The 9916-nt window shown below is 35.5% G+C and overlaps 1 protein-coding gene and 1 non-coding gene across 2 annotated transcripts in view; one reads left to right on the top strand and one right to left on the bottom strand.

Annotated features, from left to right (window-relative positions):
* The window catches only part of LOC145987988 (uncharacterized), a 108910-nt gene that overhangs the window by 51031 nt on the left and 47963 nt on the right, over nucleotides 1-9916 (top strand). The window lies entirely within an intron of this gene.
* TRNAC-GCA (transfer RNA cysteine (anticodon GCA)) lies at nucleotides 5015-5086 on the bottom strand. Its single transcript has one exon. It is a non-coding gene; the product is annotated as a tRNA-Cys (tRNA).

Raw genomic sequence — 9916 nt, 5'->3', positions numbered from 1 at the left:
TCTTGCAGATTAACAAAGCTCTGGCGTGTGGGCCTACATCACCTACAATCCTTTGTAAAGTTCGTGTTGTCCTATAAATTGTCGTTATACACATACTAAGTCCCTAGTTACAGCCTAAGGTTTTAGTTTCAATCAGAGGATTTTAGTCCTCATAGACATATAGTGATTGTAGCCTCGTATAATAAACCAAATGGAAATAACCCAAATGTTGATGCACCCAAAAAACCCAGTAATACTTCTAAAATACCTTGAAAAAAGGCTATAAGGCTAAATTATTCTTCTAGCATAGAAAAAAATTTAGCAAGTGGACCTATGGTCCATATAGTCAGTCGTCTGTGAACTTCGTCTTGTCCTGTGAATTGTCAATATATTGATAAATGGTTATATTTTTTTAAAATAAAAGGAACAATGTTCGTAAGCGTCCAGTTATGGACCCATCGGGAAAGGGATTTCAGTCTTTATAGACACACAATAATTTTCGTTACACTAAAAATTTGGCTTCGTATAAAAGCAAATAGTTGAAATGATAAACATTTCGTGTACTTTATCCAGTAAGCCTTAGCTAGAAATACAATAACAGCGTTACAGACATAAAAATTAAGCAAGCTTTGATATTCTAGTGGCACATAATAAATATAAAATATCCTTTAAAATACTCTGACAAATAGTTGTGGGTTATCTGAAATCAAAATTTTCAAGCCCTCTCTCCTGCATAAATAGGCTCTAGAATTCACTAAGCCTCAAAATAATATTGGATACATAAAATAAAAAGCAGATGGAGAGTGATGCTGATTGCATCATCTCCAAACAGCAAAAACAAAAGTATATGGATGGAGCCCTACCTGATATATTTTGGAAACTTTACCTAGTATAAAAGTAACAAAATACTCAGCAAACTCTAAAATAAACAAACTTTCCTACGTAGCAGGCGTAACCGGACCTAAATAAATACATATAGAAATACAGAACCAAAAATAGCATAGTGGAAATCAGTAGACCCTAATAATAATAATAATAATAATAATAATAATAATAATAATAATAATAATAATATATTCTGTGGCTTACATTTTAGCTAAAAGTACTTTTTTTTAGTGTTTTTGAAAAAATTTAAATAAATACTAAACTCTAAGTTAAAAATTTGTAAATGTATATATAATACAAAACAAAATAAATAAAAATTAATACGTACCCTGCAAAAAAATCAGTAAAAAAGTTGAAAACATCTCTTTGTGCATCCAAAATATAAAAACAAATCCTTCCTGACTAGATTAAATTGTGTTATTTGAGTAATATTAAGCCTAAACTTGTAAAATAAAAGGGTAAAACTTGACGAAACACACTTCATGTGTACAAAATATAATTCAAAACACATTTAAATTGTGTTATTTGAGTAAACTTGGAGAATAATCCTGTAAACTTGGAAAAATCTCTCTCTCTCTCTCTCTCTCTCTCTCTCTCTCTCTCTCTCTCTCTCTCTCTGTGTGTGTGTGTGTATGTGTGTGTCCAAAATGTAATAAAAACACGTTCAAATCGTGTTATTTGAGTAAATATTAGGCTAAACTTGTGAAATAAACAAATAAAAGTTGAAAACATCTCTTTGTGCATCCAAAATATAATAACAAATCCTTCCTGACTAAATTAAATTGTGTTATTTGAGTAATATTAAGCCTAAACTTGTAAAATAAACAGATAAAAGTTGAAAACACACACTTTGTGTGTCGAAAATGTAACTAAAAATCTTTCCTGAACAGATTGAATTGTGTTATTTGAGTAATAATAAGCCTAAACTTGTGAAATTAACAGATAGAAGTTGAGATCACACACTTTGTGTGTCGAAAATGTAACTAAAAGTCTTTCCTGAACAGATTGAATTGTGTTATTTTGGTAATAATAAGCCTAGACTTGTGAAATAAACAGATAGCAGTTGAGAACTAAAAGTCTTTCCTGAACAGATTGAATTGTATTATTTTGGTAATAATAAGCCTAATAAACAGATATAAGTTGAAAAAACACACTTTGTGTGTCGAAAATATAACTAAAAGTCTTTCCTGAATAGTATAAATAGTGTTATTTTGGTAAAAATAAGCCTAAACTTGTGAAATAAACAGATAGAAGTTGAAAAAACACACTTTGTGTGTCGAAAATATATCTAAAAGTCTTTCCTGAATAGTATAAATAGTGTTATTTTGGTAAAAATAGGTATAAAATTGTAAAATATTAATTTAAAGTTGAAAAAAATGTCTTTGTGAATCCAAAATTTAATAAAAAAATGTTGCCTGAATAGTATAAATAGTGTTATTTTGGTAAAAATTAACATAAAGTTGTAAAATAATAAGTTAAAAGTTGAAAAAATAAGTCTGTGAATCCAAAATTAATGAAAAATGTTGCCTGAATAGTATAAATAGTGTTATTTTGGTAAAAATTAATATAAAGTTGTAAAATAATAAATTAAAAATTGAAAAAATGTCTTTGTGAATCCAAAATTTAATGAAAAAATGTTGCCTGAATAGTATAAATAGTGTTATTTTGGTAAAAATTAACATAAAGTTGTAAAATAATTAGTTAAAAGTTGAAAAAATATCTTTGTGAGTCCAAAATTTAATAAAAAATGTTGCCTTAATAGTATAAATAGTGTTATTTTGGTAAAAAATTAACATAAAGTTGTAAAATAATAAATTAAAAGTTGAAAAAAATGTCTTTGTGAGTCCAAAATTTAATAAAAAATGTTTCCTGAATAGTATAAATAGTGTTATTTTTGTAAAAATACATAAAAACTTGTAAAAAATTTGACATAAAGTCAAAGTTTGGTAAAAAACTAAACTCAAAATTAAGTTAAATAGGACACAGTAACATACATTTACTACCTAAATCAATAATCAAAGGGTCCTAGGTTCGTTACCCCGTGATAAAAGCACATAGTGAAAACTGTAGGCCCCGTCCCTGATAGCTCTCCCTTCTTCATAGTACAGATAAAAAAAAACCTGCGCTAAAGCGTCCTGTGCCTTGGGGCAACCCTGAGCGGAATATTAATTGGCGGCGGAAACCGGTTCTACAAGCGACGCATAGCTTCAGAGATTTGACCCTTGCAGTGCATTCTAGACATCCTTTGTTGTCTGGATCAATCCCTCCCCTGCCCTACAATATTGCATAGCTTTCCCCTGTTCTTGCGTACTGGTTAACCTTGGAAAAACCGGTTCTGAAAATCTACCGACGCGTTCTCTGATTGGTCAATCAGATTCTTCCTTTGTTCTGACGTTCTGACGTCATTTGACCTTGAACGCGCTTCCCCCAAATTCCTTTCTCCTCTACCTGCGCGGAGTTCACCCTTGTCTGTCTGGCATCAGACTCAGCTCACACGTTATACATAGTTCGTCTCCGCTCAATATATTACATGCCATATAACAGTATTACATAGTGCACTATATTTATTACCGTTACATATCGCGGGTTCGAGTACCGGGACCGTCTTCTTTCGTACCATTACCACCGTTCATAGCGGTTCATAAACCATAGAAAACTTATTTTCAATACTATAAACATTAATATTATCGAATCATACATTACATACTTTGCAGTAATGAATATAAAAACATATGCATAGCGTTTAGTACCTCTAATTACCTTCTATATACATATTTTTCATAAAATAAATAATTATATATTCATAAAAGTTATAAACATGCAAATACATAAATGTAAAGTACTCTAAGTACATGCAAATGAATTCTAAGTACGTGCAAATTAGTTATAAGTACGTGCAAATTAGTTATAAGTACGTGCAAATGAAATGCGAATATTAAACAGCAACATCCGTTAAGTGTTATCCCATCTACTTTGATCAAACTGGAAATTTTGGGGGCGGAAGCCAAGTAACGCATATGAGTGAGGTCACTGCATCGCTGCCGGCAGAAATGCACAAGTTTATTTATTTATTGACTGACCCTCAACAAAGTTGTCTCCAATTACAGAAGGTAAAACAATCATATACTTAAGCACATTTGTAAATTGCACACACATACACACCCTTCCTCCCTCCAAACACACTAACATGGATTCCCAGTTGAAACACGTAGTAGTTCTGATCCCAGTGCAAACAATAAAGGAGTAGTTTCCTTCCTGAAGAGCAAGAGATGGAACAAAAATGCCTATGGCGCCTGGAATTATTACACGGAAAACTATGGGATTATTACTTTCTCTTTTTTTTACTCTACGAACAAATCACTAATCCTAACCGCACAAACAACAAAAAAACGGCAGGTAGTTTCGAAAAATGCCAAAATATGATCTGATTAGTGCACGCATAAATGCATAGATTTGTTACAGTGATTGCTGATTTTCTAGAATCTGATATTTTGTCATTTCACTCCTTAATTGTTCATTACACTGCAGAATAATATTAATTAGATGTGGAAAATAGGGACCTTTCCTTTTCTTGCATTGCAGTTTTTTGTTTCATTATGTGTGGCCAAAAATGTTACGTTAGTCACAACAAAGGAATCACAAAATGAGGAACCATTTATTTTACTCATGATACACCTCACACGAAGCACTATGTCCAATGCCATGAGCTAGCTATCTATAGGTGTCTGTACTCTCCATATTCATATTGTTCGTATGCCCTAATATACTGATCGGTTACTTCAGTTTTCTACGTTAGTCACAGCTTTTGTGACAAAGCGATTAACTAACTGCTAGTGGTTCGTAATACACTGCAAATTGAATTCACTGTCGATTTTATAACTGTTGATCACTACCAAAGTTAAAAACAATGTTTATGCCTTTCGTACATTGGTATTGTTTCTTTCCTAAGGTATAATTTAGCGACTATGTTTAAGTTTGAGACTAAGTTATGGCGACGAGATTTTAATTCACAAGGAGCCAAATGGCACCTACGTTTCAAGGTTCAGTTTGGAACACTGTTGTGACCCCACATTCAATTTGTTGATAATAACCTTACGCGAGGAATTAGGTCTGGCAAATATAAAGCGAAAAAAATAAAATAGAAAATGTTAGGGGGCACCCGGGTTTGAACCGGGGACCTCTCGATCTGCAGTCGAATGCTCTACCACTGAGCTATACCCCCGAATGCAAGTACGTCGACTCATTCCTTCATTTACAGGTGAGTCTGTCGGAATCGTGTTTTCCTCATATGGCCTCTCGCGCCTACGTTCAAATGTTGCATCAGCAAAAAATACACCTACCTGCGTCACGGGAAGCGCTGTCGGTTATCTCTCCATCGGGACATGATGGACACAAGGTTGCCAACTGTACCGATTTTGTAAGGATTTCTTCCTTCTTTTCGAAAAAAAAATGTCCCGTATACTCCCCCGAATACGAAATCTTTGAGATGACATCTAAATGTCCCTATACTTTTGTGTTTAACTAATTAGTATATCCATTAATTACAGAAGAAAAGCATCAGTACGAATTTCGGAGAAAATTTTCATTTCTTGTGTTGGTTATCCTGATAGTTTTCAAAATCTACAGTATGTTGCCAACAGTGAATTTAGTTGTTTTATTGTTAACGTTCTGTCAGGTCAGCAGCGTAACTTGAGGGGGGAGCAGAACATGAGTCTCGGGCCCCAGAAGATTTAGCACGTACCACTTTGAATGTTGATAAAAGTAAAAATTGATGGAGGAGCAAGTATTCCCTTGCAGTGATTCTTTCAGGCACCTTTCCGGGGGTATCTACCGACCCCCTGACAAAATTGTCTCTTTGAGAAATGAAACTGAGTTAAGTATAATGTTCAGAGTTCTTAAGGCTAAGGTCCCCATGGAAAAGTTTTTGTCAATAGTCAAAATTCCTAATGGAAGGCAGAAACTATTGCAAATACTATTGACGAAGATCTTGCTGCTCTTGGTTTAACATACGATGATATTGTTGCTTTGGGCTTTGATGGTGCCTCAAATATGACTGGGAATGTTGGAAGTGTGAGAAAGAAGCTTTCGGAAAAGACTCACCAAGAGGTTCTGTATATGCACTGTATAGCGCACGTTTTGTCCCTTGCAGCGGCTTCCTGCAGAAATAAAAACCAAAAGGTAAAAATATTTTTTCATGTTTTGAAAGACATTTACAAGCTGTTTAGCAAGTCACCTAAAAATAAAATATTTTGCACGATATTCAGGCAATAATCAATTACCAAGTTATCAAGATTCCAGAATGTATTGAAGTCAGATGGTTGTCGCACTACAGAATAGTCAACAGAAGCTTGAAGTCAAATTTAATGGCTTGTGAGCATATCCACAATGAAGGGGCGGATCTTGCATCACTGGCAGGAAGCATCTTGCTGGATATCAGAAATAAAAGTTTCATTATTACCTGCAATGTGATGAATGAAATCCTCACTGCACTTTCTATCCTCATCAACGCTTTGCAAAAGAAGGATTTGAGTCTGGGCAAAGTCATTCCTCTAATTACTTCAACCAAATTGCATTTGCAGGATATTGCAAATCAGTGTGAAAACATCAACAGTGATCTGCAAAAACATTATTCGGACCGAACTGAAGAATATCGGATCTGAAGCGCACCTGGTTGCTGATGAAGATGCTAGGAAAACTTTCTGTGGGATGAAGAAATACGCGGAAAGTGTAATTGAAGAAATAGAAAACAGGTTCAACGATGAATCTATTGATACCATGAGATTCGCAAGTCAATTTGAAACCTTTCAGTCAGTAGTAGGCTTGCAAGACACCGAAGTCGAAAGGTTTTGTGCTAATTTTCCCATGCTTAAGGTGGAAGACATTGTTGCTGACCTCAAGTCCTACATTTTTTTTGTCAAGTCGATGCTTTATAATGGAATATGTACAGAAGCTGACAATACATTGTTGAAAATTTTAGAACCTGACGTGGGATATTGCGAGTTGAAAAAAACTCTGTGAAGTCCTTCTAACCATTCCCGTAACAACAGCCAGCGAGAAAGGTCTATCAGTGCTATGAATATAATACTAACTAGGACAAGAAGTAGAATGCTACCAGGAACTTTAATGCATTGCATGATAATAAGCACTGAGGGACCTAAGATTCCAACTGATGATTTTCTGGAGAACGCAGTAGATTTATATGCCACGAAGAAAGCTCGCAAGATAAGATTGCTGTAAATTCTTCATGCCATCTTAAGCTTTGCATGTGTTCTAATGAGTTTAATAATTGTAAAATTTTTCCTAGTTCACCATTGTGTAATTTGTTCTGGATGATAAAATGTAAAAGTAGGTGCTGTTTTGTAATTTACTATTTACTATTGTAATGCTAATTGCACAAGATAATATTTGTAAATGTTAGACACAGACAAATAAAAAGAAACAGACAAATATAAAGACAAATGTATGTCTTTCCACATTGAATTACTAAGTATACTTAGGTCACCGCATACAACATTATTTTTGTTACTGTACGTCATTTCCCACCCGTAACGCTCAGCGTCAAGTTCATTGACAAGCCACGGTCGACCACTGGTAATTCTCAATGTTAAACGCACATATGTCGTATTTCGCAGATGAGATTCACAACGCCCTCCCGGTTCTCTGGAATGCCCCCCCCCCCCCCCGGTGCAAATTTTCTGAAAGTAACACTGCTCCCTTGCCCAAGGCAAGTTACGCCTAGAGTGAAGTTCCTGACTGTATCGCTACCGGCAGCAATTCACAAGTTTATTTATTTATTAACCGACCCTCAACAGAGTTGTCTCCAATTACAGAAGTTAAAGCAAACATATTAAGTACATTTTTAAAATGCACACGTACACAACCTTCCTCTCTCGCTTTCTCTCTCCATCCTCCCTTCTCTCTCTATCTCTCACTCACTCACTCTCTCTCTCTCTCACACACACACACACGCACTTCATTGAGTGGCACATTCTCAGTGAAAAGAGTTCAATACCCGCTTTATCACGTCTCTCTCAATACTGGAGAGATTTGTGTCTTTGTAGTAAGCATATTCCATTTGACCTTGTCTCGTTGGGTCAGCACCGACAATCTAGATGTTCAGTTTTGGCTTCAGAACTGAACTGAAATAGTATCATTAGTAATCCCTATTGGTACACTTCTGTTCAGAGGAAGTGGCACACTCGTCTGAGTTGAAGTCCAGCTTCGTGTCTGGCAGTACAGCCGAAGTAAGTGTTCGGAAAGCAGCAGTGTTGCTTACTATCAATAATTTTAACCACAAGCAGGTGTGTAAGGTGCCAACATCACTCTCCCTTCATTTCCTTTCCTCCAATTCCAGGGGAGTCCTTTCAGGGCTGCCAATATTCCCATCAGCACATATCAACAGGTGAGTGACTGTGAAGAGCGACGCATAGCGTTACGCAAAATTAGGAAGGAAAACATAACAGGTGATGAGGGAAAACGCTCAAAATCAAAATAAAACAAATACCATCCTTTTGAAATCATCATGGCTTAGCTGCATGGCTGGGGAGAGACCTGCGCTCGATCACCAGCTCTGAACTTCGAAGGAGACGAAGAAAGTGAGCGGAAACATCCATCGCGACACTTTAGGCTGCTCTCATACTGAACTAGGCTTCGTGGCGGTTCCTCTCTCGAACCTTTAGGCCACCCTCTGTCGTCAGCGTCTTCGAGCATAAATCGCCTTCGAAAAACTATTCAATCGCAGCTATTACATTAAAAAAAATCACGAAGACAAAGCGTCCATCCTCATCTTTACCTTCCTATTTCCTTCAATCACCTTTCAATATCCTATGTCATCTGTTTCTTCACCTCGGCTAATTCAGTGGGCTAATGGGATACTCTGACCCCTCTCAGGTATGTGTATAGTAGTAGAAATACATGGGATATGAAGCTTCAACTGTTATGTACTAAATCATTTGACAGGCTATGGAAAAGGGAGATTTTATAAATGAATAACATCTGTTTCCGAAGAATGGTCTGCGTCTTCAGTAGGCTTCTTTATGGGCAATTATTTTCCTGAAAATGGTTTATTTCAAGATACTTTTATAAATTTACATCATAGTTACAGATCTCCATAAATAAAGGACAGAACAGATTTCCTTCTAATAATTAAATCTACGCGACTTTTGCAGTTTATTTACATAATATGGATCAAGCTGTCATATCAGTTATATAAAGACGACCAGGCGCTTGCTTGGAACTTTATGAACGCTCCTTGACATAATGAAGCATAACTTTGACATTATTGTCTGGCTTCAAGATATATGCAGAAATACAAACTGCTATAATTCGTAAAATATTAGAGACATCGACTTGATATCGGGTATGGCAACATGTTAGCATGTTCACAGGGCGAAACCTAACAATGCTAGATATCAATAATGAATAACCTGATCAATAAATAATAATCATGAAGACGAAATAATCTGAACTTATTTTTCCGTATGACGGCATGTTAGCATGCCCACAGGGCGAACCTACTCATACGGCAGAATAACATTAAGTACTGTTGCTTTATGCAAAAATTGAAAATATATTACTTATAAGTTTCGAAGAAATCAAACTGAATTATCCAAAGATTGAATGAAATCGTAAATTAACTTATTCTCACGCATGGTGACATGTTAGCATGTCCACAGGGCGAACCTAACCATGCGTCAGAATAACAGTAAGTTCTGAGTCGAAATTTAACATTATTTTGCTAAGATTTTATTTAAAATTTCAGAAACTTCAAAATAAAGTTTAAATTAACTTATTATTTCGTATGGTGACATGTTAGCATGTCCACAGGGCGAACCTACCCATTCGACAGAATAACTATGTCTCTAAGCTAATTTGAGAACGAATACTGAGTTCTTGAACCCTCCCATAAAGGGAGCTGAGTATTTAAGATGTTAATCCATGGGTGATGAAAAATACCCCCGAATTAGGTTCCGAAGCTGTATTTATACCCCCGTATGTCAAGCAGAGCGCCTCCCGTGACACAAAAGATAAACATAGCTACAGCTGTAATATG

This window comes from Lepisma saccharinum, chromosome 5 (genome assembly GCF_977018435.1).
Source record: "Lepisma saccharinum chromosome 5, izLepSacc3.1, whole genome shotgun sequence".
In the NCBI taxonomy this organism is placed as follows: Eukaryota; Metazoa; Arthropoda; class Insecta; order Zygentoma; family Lepismatidae; genus Lepisma; species Lepisma saccharinum.
This window is presented reverse-complemented; position numbering and strand designations above follow the sequence as displayed.